Here is a 17,468-nt window from a genome sequence, read left to right as displayed (position 1 = left end):
CGCTATAGGTAAAATTATATAACGGCGCTCGTGTAAATAACCCGATCTAGAGGTTTGTAAATATTTCCACCACACATAATAACATATATGTAGGACATATTATCAGATATGTATATAAGTACCTTTAAAATGTATTGAGTGTTAAAATTTTTGTGTTCCGAGCAATGGAAATATAAATTCGTGCTTTTTTATACTTCATCGAATTGGTTTACATATTATTACACGTATGAGGACGTGTGCAGGTAGTGCTTTTCAGAAATATCCACTGCAACACCGTGACAACCGATATACATAGATATTATGCGCGGTGCATTTATTACATTCAAGTGTCAAATGTAGCAAGTTATACGTCACTATCGAGATGATATATATATGTATAAATTGTGCATAACTCGCGTACAGCATCACTCGCTCGGTGTGTGTGTGTGTGTATTAAAAGCATTGAAAACAAACCCGAGCAATTCAAGTGTTAATGTCCCGCGGGTAATAAAAATGCCGTTTTCGTGTTTCGTCGCCGCCACCGCCCGTTTCCATAAAAGTTCATCAAATCGCAAACGAATCAGTTTCTATTAGTGAGAGCATTACAAAAAAATCGAATTTACTAGCAATCGTAAAAAAAAAAAACAAAAAAAAAATACAAAAAAAAATAAATAAATAAAAAATAAACTTTATCTATGAATACTACGGTGTGGCCGTTAAAGTTTTATATAATATTCTGAAAGTTTTTCGTCTATACGAGTCCGTTAACGCCAGGCGTTACGATTGTACACGCAGGACGCCGCGATGCGACAGTTATTTTTTATGCCCTCGCGCCGCCGCAAGAAAACTGCTGCGATATTGCGTATCTATGGTTGTTATTTTTATGGGCCTGTTAGTCGAACGGGATGCGGGGGGGGAGGGAGGGGCAACACCTACAACACCGTAATATCGTCGTGTCGCGTATTATAGGTATATTATAATATAAACGCGGATAGATTTAAGAGCCGCGAGAACGTCGTCGCGTTCCAAAGTACAGTAAGTTGGCGTGCGTATCAACGCCGTACGAGAGATAAAAAAATGAAAACGGAAAAAATAATATTATAATTTAAGTACACTTACTGTAACGACCGGACGGCGTTTTGATTTGACGTCCGCGAAAACCGACCGACTAGTGATAACGGCGGATACTGTACTATATATTATAACTACGAATCGCTTATCGCAAATTATTATTGTCGTAATAGCGAATAAATGTGTAATACATTACATTGCGTCGCGGCACTTGATTATACGTATTCGTATGGGTATATTATATTGGTCGGCCGGTAGGTAGGTAGGTAGGTAGGTACTTAGCCGTTGTTGTTGTTGTCGTTGTCGTTGTTGCTGTTGCGAGGATTCGTGAGTAGTGATTTTTACTTCCTTCCGACACGTGATTATAATTAGTTGGCGCGGGTGGGTAAAGTTTCAAAAGTAAATAAATGAAAACGAAACGCGTAAGACCACACAACACTAATAAACCTAACGTTAACTCTGATATCGCGTGTTGCGAAATAAAATTGTTGCATTTTATAACCGCATGAATTATGAAGTGGGTTGGTACGACTACGCGTACGCACACTGGAAACAATAATACTACGAATTCGACCGTGTGTACGGTATAATATATTATTATTATTATTATAATCGTGTTTTCGGAGGAATTGTTGAATATTACGCGGCCGTACGGTAGGTATAACGTCGTTTTTGCAACACTTTTCGCGTCTTTACGGTCATAGTGCGGAACGCGAAATGTAAATATCGGGAATACCTCTGTCCTCTACCTGTTTTTCGCAAACCGCATCACAGAAATAATGTATAATACCAAAACGGGCAAAACGTGTAATCGATACGTTTGAATTTCGGCCGAACACTGCAATAATAATAATTATTGCACGTGTCATCATCTGCTGTGGCGCTGCTACCCGTTAACAACGGCCGACATCTTACCTATAAATCGGAGAGAGTATAAAACGTGTGCACTCAATCGATAGGCGTATTATAAGAGAGGTATGTACCATATTATTATTATAATCGTATTGCGACTCGGAGGTGGGTAGACCTTTACGAGCTACACGCGCAAATGACATAATAATATTATTTTGATAAATAAATCGCCGTGCGGCGTAGGTACGTCACGCGCAGCAATCGGCGCGCGCCCGTATCGACGATTTCAAAAACATAATAATATTATATTATATATTATTATAATACTATGGGTAATACGACGGTAATAATATATTATGATATAATAATATCATCGATTGTGGATCGTCGGCGGTTCGAACCGCACAACACTAAAATATTTGACGACTTTGTCGAACACGAATGATTTCCAAACGTGCACGTCCTATTATAATATAATATACGCATATCACACCGCGCGCGCACTGTATTATAACACACACACACACACACACACCATTCGTTTAACGTAAATTAGCACCATAAATTGACAGTCAACGAGTAAGTGGTAGACGAATAAGCGGATAATTCAATAACGCCACAGCGCCGCAGTTACGCTCGTAATCAGTATGACTGCCGCACATACACACAAACACACACACACACACACACACACACATATATATATATATATATATATACGACATAATATGGGTACGTCGTAGGTACCTATATACGATCAGGTTATATCATAAAATATATAGCACGACGTACCGAATGTATAATACGAGCGAGTACGCGGTGTATTAAATTATATTATCAAATAATAATCAAACGAATTCAATCAGCTCGCGCGACGTATGTCCTATCCGCTGCCGACCGCGAACAAGACGTCTTGTACCTAACTACTACACACCGGGCGAGTCGCTCGTCTCTGTCTCCGTTTACGAGGACGAAACACTCTTGTCGACAACGTTTGGGTTCCTATTATAGTAATAATAATATGATATATTTATTTTTTGTTTCCGTTTCGAATCTTCGCCCCGACATCATCGAAATAGTAATGATCCGAGTTCTTATACGTTTAACGGAAAGTATAAAATAGAAGTATAATATAGGCATTGAGATGCACTACCGGACTATAGTAACTCCGACGTAGTATTGTAACCTATAAACCCGAAGTCTTGTAACATATATGAGTAAGGCTCGAAAGTTGATGCATTTTGTATTTTTTTTTTGGAACTTTTTCGACGATGCTTTCCTGGCCACAAGTGTGTTTCATTAGCATGTGAATCTGCCCAACTAAATTTTTTTTTGCATTTTTGGTATTTTTTATTTTTTAAGTCATTTTTTGACATTTTTAGGTCATTTTCCCACATTTTTAGTCATTTTTACTGATTTCACATTAGTTTACTTCTTATTGTTTCTTGTCGACCATTATGCCGATAACTTACTTAAAACTTTGAAATTACCACGGACTAAGATTAGTACCTATCCAATTTCATCTCACCGATTACAGTCGTCGTTGTCGTGTTGTAGTGAATATTATTGTACCTACATTTTATTATTTTTTCGTACTATTTTCGAAATGCTTAAAATTAAAACGTCGGTTAATGTCCGTCTACGTCAACTATATTTTTAATTTTTTTATTTAATTTTTAAGGAAATTTTTTGTCATTTTTTTGCCATATTTTGAGTAATTTGTAAGCGTTGATAAATGTATATAGAATTTTATAATAAATAATAATTTATTTATTTGTAAAGAGGAAAATTTACAATAAATAATAATAACGCCCTTTAGGGCAAAGAGTACAGAATATAGAAGTAAATACAGAATAATATAAAGTAATAAATGTAAATAATAATCTCGATTAAGTAAATAATAAATTGAAATATAATCGAAACAACAAATGTTCAACATATGATTACAATAAGTAGAAAATTATAACTGATTACTAAGAACGTTTTTTAGCTTGCTTGGTGAATCAAAAAAAATCAATATTTTTATTGGAGTTACCATTTATTAAAATTCTATTCATGGGAGCATAGTGACTATAGTTTTGTTTTTTTGGTTGTACCTACATAAAAAGTATTAGTATAGCGGAGGGAGTAGGTATAGTATAATTTAAAAAAAATATATTTTTATTAATTTAAAACAAATATTTGTAATTATTTTAGGTCATTTTTTAATGTTTTTAATGTCATCAACTTCCGAGTACTAATTATGAGTATTATAGTTACTTTTGCTCGTCTTTGTCCCCCCAACTTACCGCGAAGAAACATTTTTATCGCCGATGTACGAGTTTTTATAAGGTCTATTTATTAATTTATTTTTTTCGTTTCGGTTTTTCGTCCCGACATCGATGGGCAATTCCAATATTACGAAAACTATAAGGTATTGAGATGCACAATCTCGTGCGGCAACTCCAACGCGAATTCTATGCAATTTATAACCTTATTATTTAACTTTCTATGTGACAGGTACTCGAGTCCCAATAGGGATAGTGTTGTAACGCTCAATTACAGTATAATTATAAACATTTTACTACGTTTTGTTAACAATATTATTATTTATAATTGGTTTTTTCTTGTTTTATTTTTCTATTAAATTTATATCTACAAAAATATATTGTTCGCTTAAAAAAAACAAAAAATATTTTAATAATCAATGTTGGTAAGTAACGAGAACAATCGCAACAAAACTCGTCATGATGATTGACAGACCACCCGGACTTGAAATATGTTTTAAAACCGTGAAACGTAGATACGTAGTTAATAGTACCTATTTTGAACAATACGCTCTTCAACGACCGAAGTATATTTAATATTGACAACATTGTATCGTTAAAAACCTTAACGTAGACGAAAGCTTTGTTCAAATAATGATTCTACTTACGATGTATAGAGTGTGTAGACGTATTATAGTCGACAAATAATTCAGTTCAGACGTCGAAAATAACTATGTCTTACCTATTGCAGGTATTTGCCGATACGTCTCGGGATAAGTATTATCATACAATACGAAATGTAAGTTGCTTAAAAAAAAAATTATCAACTTTATACGTCTCCGGAAAACGCAGCACAAAGAATATAATATAAATCTAGAAGAATACGCCTAAAATAATAATAATAATGTCAAGTAACTTCCATAATTGTCTTTTTCTGCGCTTATCCAAAAGACTATATTCCGGGGCTCATTGAATTGGTCCCTTGTGCCATAATGAATATCCTTACATATCTTTCTTTCCTGTTTCGAATTAAATTTAATATAGTCCTCATCTCTTATTTACTTTTAAGATTTTAGTTTACTTTTATATAAGCTTTACTTAATTAATTTTCCAATAACAAAATGAAATATGAAAACGAAAATTGTTTTAATGGTTTTAATTTACTTGACAACGTGTTTAATATTTGTTTTACGACTTAAACATGTACACCGTACACCATATTCACTGTACTCATTCAAAATATCATATATAACAAACAGTACATAGGTTTTTTTTAAACAGTGCTAAATATTTATAATAATTTGGTTTGATTCAATTATTTACATGGGTACATTTTAGTTAAGAGTATATTTCAGTTTTATTTAATATACGACTTAATATTTTAATACAACAATAACTTGCTAAATAATTGTTATAAATATCAATATTATTAATTACTATGTAATTATGCACGGTACTGTTGTACAATTGAATGCCCGTGTATTTATACCAGCTTAAAATTCATCAAATGTAAACTGCACAGATATTTAATACAATTAGGTATTTGAATTGTTTAGAAAAAAAATATAAAATACAGGTCTAAAATTATCTGCAAAAATAAAAATTAATTTGAAAATTATTATTATATTAACAAATAGAGGTATTATATATTATTGTTAAATGGATAAATAATAATTTATTATAATAAAAAATAAATTAACAATTTGTTATCAAATAACAATATCAAGTAAATATTTTTTAGTAGATATCGTTTTTTCATTATAACTTTTCAAAAAAATATATTTTGAGACAATCGCATGAAAATAATGATAATATATTGTGTTGTTAAATGTAGTTATATATTGCTTGAATTGGAAAACCTAATAGTTTGGAATGTATAATACGAATTTGTTTAAAATGTATGTTAGCAGTAATATTTTTTATACGTCGCATTTGCTCCAAAATATAGTATTTCTCTTATTCAACGTTATGCAATATTGTGAGAAAAATATAAGAATTACTTAATATATTTAAAAAAAACCTTATCTTAAATAAATTAAATTACAAATAACGTATTTAACTAGTATAAATTATTAATAATTACATGATTAGTTAAAAAAATCTTAGTTAGGTATAGTTGATAAAATTCACAACAAACTACATTTTTCTTCTTGTACCTATATGAGATTGAAATATTTTAATATTATATAAAATACACAATAATATATTAATATTAAATTTTATTTTATATTTTAGAGGCAGATGTACGCATAAATACATTATGTTATTATGATATTATACCTACGTAATATTTTGTTTGATATAATTATATACAATTTATCGAATTAGAATTTTAAAATGATGAATGAAACATAATATTTAAATAATATATCATAAACATAATATTATGTATAATATGTAAATAAAAGTTAAAATCTCTTTTTAAGTATTAAGTATCAAAAAAAATGCTAATTCAAGTCAATGCAAAATTCCTTTATTTATTTGATAATATGATTGATATAATCAATATTTTTGTTATCCATATATTTTATTATGAATTTCAATGTCAACTAACTTAACACATCCAACAAGATATGTGTACATACGACTCTGGATAAAATAAAATGTATTTTAATTGAGCGAGACATATATTTATATTACAATTTAAAATTATAGTCTAAAATCTAAATAGATGTCATATACTTAATAATTAAAATATATAAGAGCAATTTGAATGGAGTAAGTATATTTTACAAAAATCAGTTGATTACAATTTCATTCAGCAAATATATCTATGTCCACCAATCGTATTTAGTAAATTCAAATTTTAAATAGAGCTATAATGGGTATAACAAATTTGTTAATTAATTATAATTACCTATTGTAATATTTGTAAACATAATAATTATTTATTTTCCTCAGAACGACCAATTTAATATGTAAGTATCATTATGATACAATTGTATCAATAAACACTTTCAGTCAACTCTCCGTGATATAGTATATTTTATCGTTCGTTTATTAGGCAGGAACCTAAAATTTCGATTTGTTTTTATTCCCCACGGAAGAGGAATTCACATGAAAACGAATGATAGCTGAGTCCATTGTGTCCGGTACTATTTCCAGTACTAAGGAGATATGAATGTTTTCCCTCGGGAAATATACCTAGACATTTTTACATTCTTGGCGTCGTTCATTTCTTGGAAAAAAGAATACATTCATTCATGAAAAAAACCATCTATATTGTACACCTACAATGTGTAGTGACATTTTTTTTGTACCTACTGTATATTTTATTACAGCATTATCGAGTGATAAAAATTATTCTTACAATATTTTATCTCGTTACCTATAGAAAATAAAAAACCAATTGTATGCTATATAATAGAACATATATACATTTTTTCATTGGCACAAAATTAAAAATTAAATAAACAGATTTCATCGATACCGATACACGTTGGCAATGAAATAATTTAATAATTATCACTTAGTAAAAAAGTATTATACGTAAACTTTAATAGTAAATTAGGTAATTTTTTTTTTCAGAAACCAATTTAGTTTCAAATAATTTCCATCATTGCACATTTCCAAGTAGATTAAAAATGATGACGACAGAAAAAGTATAATAGAATTCAAAATAATATTATGAATGATTAGTACAAATTTTAGAGCCATGGCCTATTACTACGATTACTTTTTGAGTACGAAATTCGTCACTTTTTACTATTATATATATATAATATTATTTGAAACTATGAGAATCTATTACGAATTATAATGTTTTCATTAATGATCGAGTTAAAGTATTTAACTTTAAGTATATTTTATTTTATCCTTGTAAACATATGATTAATTTTAACCTCAGCCATGTCTATATAATACCCACAGCCTAAACTTTATTTAAAACTGTATAGGTTACATTGGTCTCTACAATAGTTTTATATTATACGAATTAAACGTATCCGAGTAAGCTAAAACTAATTTTTAAAAGTGAATTATTGTTTACAGGCATTCAATAATGTGGGTATACATACTTTGAGCATATAGATTATATAAACGTTGTCGTAAAACAAAACTAAGTAATTTTAACAAGGATGTCTGATGTGAACTACTACATTACGTGGTATTAATTTATCTGCTCACTTTATTGCAATACCCACGGTTTAATTATTCATTAAAATGGTAAATTATATTTTATTAAGTATTCTCAATTACGTTAACATGCATTGTGTTTCTACCGCCTTGTCTTAGTCATTAAATAAAACGTACAAAGTCAATTATTTTATATATTTGAAATATAGTACATAATTTATATTTTTTATTTTGTGTAACATTTTTTATTATAGTAAAATAGAATCATCTTGTAAAATATTTAAATCGACATTTATATTTAAACACTTCCAAATACACAATTATAAAATAAATGTGAATTATCAATTGTTTGTACATAAGAAAAAAAATTGAATTACTTATTTTAATACTAGAAGCTTAATACATGTATATTTTTAGTACAATTTATAAAAATAACACAGAAATTAATTTAACTAGTTTAGTTTAACTGACTCAACAACCGCGGATTCCATCAAATTTTCAAAAAATATGTTTTTCTGAATCATTGAATTATTTATTTGAATATATTTTTATTCTTTTCTCTGTTTCGTAAAATTGAAAACTTTAATATAATTTTATAAACGTAAAAATATGTTGTAACTTAATAAAATTAATGATTATGAAATGGGTTCACATATATTTTGAATTACAAAATCACAGAACTTATACAAGTCACATCATCATAATATATATTATATTCGTATTATAATAATATCAAGCTTGGTCTTTTTTGTGAATATTTCAATCCATTTTTACGGTAACGAAATATATTAATAAACTTTAATAACGATCAAATAATATAGGTTATAATATTGTTTGTACAATTTATATGCATAATGTGTGTATAATATTATATTAAATAAGGTAGATTTTAGAGTTGATCGATTTAGCGTTATTTATATTGTATTGGCTCACTATACGGACATTGTCTATTGGACGACACTATTACTTATACTATAATATATCAGTACGCACATCTGTACATAGATTTGAAAATGGATAACATTTCGTGTTATATGTATTTTTGCGAGATTTAAAAAGACCTCGCAAATAGAAGACGAATTCGATCATATTATATATGTTTTGCAGTGTAATATGTTTATTGTATACAAGTGAGAGACAGTTGAGGGACATCTTGAAAGCTGTTTTTTTTTGTTATTCACATATAGTACATTTATACAAATAAAAAGCAATATTTTTCAATTCATACAACTACTTTAAATTGTGAAAAAAATATAGATGTTATACATAAAACCATTTGATTACACTTGTATCATAGTTGTATGTATATAATACATTATATACAACTACAGATGTCATTTTTTTTTAAACTCAATTATAGGGGAACGTGGGACATAATGGGGTCATGCGGTAAAACGGGGACATTTTAATATTTATGTATTATACTCGTAACAATGATTTAAAAACTGGATATTTAAAATCATTGGTCTTATGATAATATTACATGGTAAAAATCCCATATACGTATATCATTTGTCTTATCGGTGATAAATTAAAATCATCACAAACCCTTCTTATCAGTTGTTTGTTATAATTAACTGTTATTTTATCTTTGAATTTAAGTGTAATTTGTTTTACTGTAATATTTATTTTTTTATACTCTATACACAAAATGTTCTTAACTTAATTTTAGTATTATTACAAATTTTAAAACTACTAATGTGATGTTTATCAACAACAGTCAACAGCTGTAGTTAATTTTCAAAACATGTATGATATGGTAGATTTGGGATCATAGACAATTTTTTTCTAATTTTAAATCCTAAATTCATATTCTGAATCTAATTTTACCTATTTTTGAATTACATATATATTATGTATATTGTATATAAGTATATGCATAACATGAATGTATAAACAAGTTAAACTGTATACATTTTAAGTTGTTGAGCATTTATTTATCTTTGTTATTTCATAATGTATTATTATTTAATATATTAATGTTCTCTGTACAACACGAGGTGTGGCAATTAAATAATCAGACTTATGATTGAAAACATTTTATTGATTAATTACATCAGAAAGTTAATCGTCTTTCATGTATTCTCCTTGACGATCTCTACAGCGCTCCATTTGAATTTTTCACAAATCAAAATAGTGTAGAAAATATGCTTCTGTCAGCTTGTTGAAAACTTCCTTCGCTTTGGCTTTAATTTCTTCCACGCTGTCAAATGTTGTCCACTTTAGCTATACTAATAACTCGACTGATGACAACTTAAATGTGTATTGACCATTGATTGAGTTTTAAGTTTTTTTTTTTTAACAATGATTGTGATTTATTGTTATTTAGTTATGATTTTTTTATATTGATTATTATATACCTATTCAAATTTTATTCTAAAAACATCCCATTATAAAAATGCATTCTGTTTTACTACCTAATATTATAAATTATAGGTAGGTACATTTTATTTCTATAATATTTCACTTATATATATACATATATATATATATATATATATATATATATAAGAATGACAAGTCGCTTAATAATAATATAAATAATACACATTTTAACTAGAAAATATGCGTACCTAATTATTCCTATCTGATTCATATACTAATATACTATTATTTGTAAGCTTATTTCTATATGATAAGGAAATTAGAAAAACTAGAGTAGCAATATCTAACTCATTATTTTTGCAACACTGAAACAAAGTAAATACCTATTTTTTTAAGATGGTCAAAAAATATATATTAAAAATTTAAAAATTACACTTATTTAGAATGTTTAATGCCTATAGTTACTTCTGGTACAAAGATATACAAATATGATATTTAGTACCTACCTAATTCCTAAAATCAATTTATTTCTGATCAATTAGTTGTTTTTAAGAAAAAAATTACTGTTGTAAAAATCAAGTTTCTATAAATATTAAAAATGTACATTATAATTTAGATGCATATAATATATATTTTTGCCCTTTACTGAATAGGTGCCTATAATTTTATAATTTTTGTTTTGAGTTTAATCATAATTATTATTACTATATTTCTAGTAGGTAAGTAATAACTCATCTATTTTTTTTTTTTAATTTCAGAATAAAATATATTGGGTTATTGTCATACTTCTGGACTTCAAGGACTACAAATTACAGTAGTTCAAAACGATACTAATAATCTATCAAATAGTACAACTGTACAGTTTTGTTTTTGGCCACTTGGTCGAGTAACCAATAAAGATGCATGTTATGATGGTATGTAAAACAAATAATTACAATTTTTATATTTATTATTATTTTAAGTATGTAGGAATCATAATAGCCTAACCTGCAGTATGATATATTTTAAAAATTGTAAAAATGTATTATACAAATTCTCGAGAATCGCTAACGAATGTATTATAATAATATCCTGTACGGCTTGCTTTTTATACGTTACGCGCTGGTTTTTTTTTTTTTTTTTTTTACAAGACGCGCGAATACTGCTCACACATACACACACAACAACGACGATTCGTGAGCGCACAAGCGGAGGAAACATTATACGTATGTTTTAGATAGGTGTATAATAGTATATAGTGTTTTTCCATCTATATGCGACGCACATATTTTACGGAAACTTCAAGAGCAACACGCAACTATATCTTAATTGAAATCTCGGTACATTCCAATGTGTACGTTTAATATAGGTGTATATAATATAGGTGTATATAATATAAAACATGAAACGAGTCTGCGACGGCGGCGAACGACGGTTGACAGACTCGTTGACGACGACGCGATACAGTGTTCGGAGCCCCACGACCCACGGCCTCGATTTGTCATCACCTAGTCATCTCGGGGTTTCGCTCTCCCCATTCGACACCCCATATTGACCGTTTATCCGCCGACGGCGATGTATAACATTAATCTTGACGCTGACACTCCCTATGTGCACGCATATATTCGCGTCGAATGCTCGACTACGACGTCGTCGTATATTATTATGTGACACGCTTCCGGCGCGGTGGCGTCGACGACTACGAGACGACACGGTTCTTCCACGGTTCCTCCCTTTGCACAAAGTTATTTTGATTTTTTTTTACTATTATTATTATTATTATTTTTTTTTTTTTTTATTGTCTGACGGGAGTATGACGAAAACGCCAAAAGGTCGGTATTCTCTTCGGGGGGACGCGTGAATGTTATTTTCGAAAACGTTTTCGTATTTATTTTTTCTCGCTACGTTCGAACTCCGCGTGTCATCTTATTTGCGAGATGAGCGGACGAATAGCGAGCTAGCTTTTTTTCTTATAAAAATCACTACGTAGTTTGAGGACATTAATTAACGGTACAGTGATGTCATTTTTATTTTATTCTAGTCATGATTATTCATGACGATCAATGAATTTCAGTGTATCATCATCACACCAATATGAATATGAAATTTATGTATTATAACGGTAGTAACAATTGTAATATTATATTTGGAGCATTTTTTATTTATCAAATTTCCTGCGACCTTACCTATGTAAATACGATCGAAGGTCTTCATTAAAATATAATGTTTTATACACTGTACCCTGTAAGTACACATAATTATGAAATAAATGTTAGGTTAGGTCACATTAAATTACGCATACGTAATATGAGAGATGCAATTATAAAAATAATTATTATTCACATCAATTACTTTTGCGTGAAACAGCTTTTAAGTATTAAATGATGTATGGGACAGCGTGAATAATATATTTACAAGGAACCATATGCATTTCCTAAGCAATGTAAACAATTTTCATATCACAAAACAAAAAAAATAAATAAATATATGATTGATAGCTTCCCTCCTTCTGTTTATTAATTGCTATTTGAACAATGTGCATAAAAACCCACTAAGTCTTAATACATTATACCTCAAAATCCCTTACTTGTCACATGGTGCAATCAATCTTATAATAATCGCGATTATAATTAAATATTTTGCAGGAAATGACAATTGCGAACTATTTATTTATGCGTGTTTGAACTACGAAAGACCGATAAAGGGTCTGATAAACCGACATTTATTATTTGCGACCCTTATTGCGTAAAAGATTATATTTGCATTTTTATTAAAATAGGTTATTATTTTCTTACGATGTTATTCACGGACCAACCAAATATAATTTAACAGTTTTCGTCATTATCGCATAATATGTTGGAAGGGATTTGTTAGAACTTATAAAATACAGGATAATATTTTGGGATGTCAAAGTTTCAGTTACGGTAATATGATTTTAACTGACTTTGAACTTGTATCAATTAACTCAAATATGAAATACCATCAAACTTTAACTCCATAATACACATATATAAGTGCTATAATAAATTGAAATGTTTGTGTTACCGTTGACAAGTTTATTTCTCTAAATTAACCTTTCAAAAGTTAATATAATGGATAATACAAAACATTTAATGACACATTAAATTACTAGAGTTTAAAATTTCTTTTTACGAAAAACTTGAATATCAAACAAAATTTGTGGAATTCTACGAAGAACACTGTAAATAAAAATATTTATGTAGTTCAATAAAACTGTATTAATTTAAAATAATGATTTCAAGAAAAAGTTTAAAAATTGCAATATTTTTTATTAAGTGTTAGAGTATAATGTTTAATAATGTTTAATATTAGGTTTATTGATCTATTTTTAACTGCAGATTTAACCTGGTTTAAGCGTTACATGCTTTACTACAAATTCCAAACCTTAATGGTCAAAGTTAATTAATTTTAAAATATATAGTTATTTTTGCTTTTTTATTGTTAATTTTTAATTTAAATTTTATTTGTGTAAACATTAAAATATTTTTGAGTAATATAATAAACTGCGTGCTAACATTAACATAATTCTATAGTACCATATTACCTTTATTGATCCAAAGAAAATATTTGGTAAATTGTTCTTAGTATAATATAATATATAGGGAAATATAAACATATATTAGCAATATATATATATAAATGTGTGTGTGTGTGTGTATTTTATATATATTTTTTAGCAATATATTCTTATGAATTCTTCTTACATACATCATAAATATGCTTAATCGATTTTCTCTTACTGTAAAATAATTCGAAATTCCGTATATATTATTATTAATTGTGATTATTCCCAGTGTAAGAGCAAACAACTGTATAATTAACTGATGATTACAGTTGATAAGGATTATTTATATCATTTTAAATGTAATACTTATGTATTCATGGAATATGTCATTAACTATAATATGGATTAATATTATTATATTGATAATATATTAATATAATATTGATTATAACGCTAAGGAGATACGGGAAACCTAGATTTCAATATCCTGTCAAATTCCTCAAACTATGCAACATCGAATAATTTATTGATAGTATTCATAAGAATATCGAACTTACTCAAAGTTATAATTTATTTAAGACTCAACTGTACATAATATAATTGATAATACATTTTATGATTTAAACTATCTTATAATAATTATACTTGTAATTTTAAATTTAATGGCCACAGTAAAGTTAACAAGGAATAAATTAAAATATATTTTTTAATTAATACAATTAATACAGATTAACACATAGACACATATACACAATGATAATAACTTTTTTAATCAAAGATTTTGATTAATTTCATAAACTATATTGTTTTTCATCGATAAATTATGTATATTTGTTTCAGCATTAATAATACATCATCTTTATCCTCAACTCTTAAGTATTGGAAAATTTTATTTAATAATAGTATATTTATATGTATGAATTAATTTTTTTTGAAAAAAAAAAACCTTTAATTATCGGTCCATTTTAGAGTCTAATCGTGGCTGTGGTTATCACACAAGTCAGTAGTAATTGAATAAATTTTTAAAATTTTTAGCGTAACTACACTATCACAATATTAATAAAATACAAAATATATTCTATTTTAAATATTTTAATAAACGTATCCCTTTTTGATTATGTTTAATATATAACCATAACAAATATACTGATAGATGAGAATAATTTATAATTTTAATAACAGTAATAATATCAGAGGTACTCTATATTTAGTAATTTCGGAGTTACATCTAAAGCTTTTCAATGTTCATGCTATGATAATAATTATTAGTCTACATATATTATTTTGATAAATTATATCCATATTATATATGCATACCGTTAGTTTCTGTGATGTTTTAAAATTGTTGAATAAAAAAATTGTTAGATTATGTGCTAAAAAATATTATACTAACTTTTAAATCATAAATTTTATCAATTATATTATTTTACAATTACCACATTCTTATATATGTCGTTTAATACTTACCTATATTCATTAATATTCATATATTAATTTTTAAAATAATGTAGGAAGTAGCTATGTTTTATAATAGTATATCAGTGATTAGCGATAAAAATGTACTTACCTATTCTAATTATGATTTTTTTTTCTCACGTTGATCACCCTTGTAATATACGTTTAAATATCCTACAATGTCATCAACATATATTTATTTTTTAAATAAAAGAATATTCACAATATTTGATATTTATATACAATAAGTCAATTCAATAAAGATAACAATACAACACGAATAACGCGATACAAATGGTTGGCCAATGTGGAACCCCTCCGGCTAGGTTTTTTTTAGTTAATTTACAATATACAAGTTGGGATTCAAGATATCTCGACAGTAGTGTCTTTTTAAGCTGCGTAAGGGCTTATCTAAGATGAATTCATGGTTAAGTTTTAGATACTAGTGAATTTGTGTGGTTGATTGATTTGGTGAGGATTTCTTTATAGTTGTTTTTAGCTAGAGTAGAGACCATTTCAGTTTTTAAGTTTTTGTGTAATGAGAAATTTGAGACGTATCATGGCGCAGATGTTATTTGTCAAACAGAGAAGGATGGATAGTATCAATATTTTAATTTTAATCATTTCTAAAAAATATATGTGGTTTTATGCTTAACATTGTTTTTTATTTCTAATAAAAAACAAACGTATGATATACATATTGTATAATTTATAAAGTATTAAGTTTCAAACCTTAACATTAAACATAATTTTTTAATTCAAATTTTCCTTTTTTATTTTAAAATAAAAATTGTGGTCATGTATTTTTAATTGCTGTTAGAATAACTTATGAGTAATTAATTTGATTTTACTTTCAAACAATTTTATTATTTAGCAACCATACTTGTTAATTTTTGTTAATAATTAATATATCAAGTCAATTTCATAGTTAAATAAAAAAAATAATAAGTATATTAAATTAAATACAAGTTTAATATAATAAAATTGTATAAGTACGATAGACTAGTGGAATGTTCTTGAGACTCAGTGGTTATATCTAAATAATAAATTGCTTTAATTCAAATACCCTGCCGTACAGTGTCTGTATTTCCCGTGTTCTAGACTAAAAGTCTTACAACTTAGCAAACATTTTTATTGTATTTTTGTAATTGCGGTAGCTTTATTTTTTGTAAAATTTAAAATTTTTATAAATTAAATCTAAGTTTAGTATGTCAATCGTTGATTCAAAAAAAAAACTAAATGATAAAAAATGTTTACTATAACATCAGGTTTATGCTTTAAATAATTAAGCGAGGTGTTCTACTACAGTTTATTTAGAATATTTGTAGTTAACATTAAAATAATAAGTTTAGTGATGAAATGCATTAATCCTTAAACTATTAATATATCTTAAACAATTTAGCATGTCTAAAAAATGTTAACATTTTCTGCAAAAAAAGCCTTAACAATATTTGAATTGCAACAAATAAACAATTTTGGTTTCATCAACAACTGATTTTGCGTAAAAATTACCCGAAATATTTTGAAAAAAGTGAAAGGGAATTTATTTTTGTCCCTTTATAAAAAAAAAAATATATCAACTAAATCTAATTTAATATAAACCACCCTTAAAGTTGATAACCAAGATATTTTTTTCCTTTTATAAAACGAGTATACAAAAACAAATAATAAAATAAAATTACACATATTATTATTATTGTAAAACTGTTAGTACATTAATTGCTCCATTTAGAATTTAAAACATCACTAAGTTTTTCTTTATTGTTTATATAAACTTTATATAAGCATAGTATGCAATAATAATACATTATGTTGTTGTATTATTACTATTTGCGAATTAAAATATATTTTAATATCAAACTCTTCTTATATAAAATAATCATATTTTAATTTACTTACATTTTATTATATTTGTAAAGGTAAATACAATATACTATATAATATATTCGAGATTTATTCAG

The 17,468-nt window shown here is 27.3% G+C and overlaps 1 long non-coding RNA gene across 1 annotated transcript in view; it reads left to right on the top strand.

Moving 5' to 3' along the window:
• The first annotated feature begins 1,610 nt into the window (after nucleotides 1–1,610).
• Nucleotides 1,611–17,468, top strand: part of LOC132926266 (uncharacterized) — a 35,314-nt gene continuing 19,456 nt past the window's right edge. The window contains exons 1-2 of the long non-coding RNA XR_009661391.1: nucleotides 1,611–2,025; nucleotides 11,306–11,461. This is a non-coding gene — a long non-coding RNA (uncharacterized LOC132926266). The remainder of the gene's footprint in view (nucleotides 2,026–11,305; nucleotides 11,462–17,468) is intronic.

This window comes from Rhopalosiphum padi, chromosome 3, assembly GCF_020882245.1.
Source record: "Rhopalosiphum padi isolate XX-2018 chromosome 3, ASM2088224v1, whole genome shotgun sequence".
Lineage (NCBI taxonomy): Eukaryota > Metazoa > Arthropoda > Insecta > Hemiptera > Aphididae > Rhopalosiphum > Rhopalosiphum padi.
This window is presented reverse-complemented; position numbering and strand designations above follow the sequence as displayed.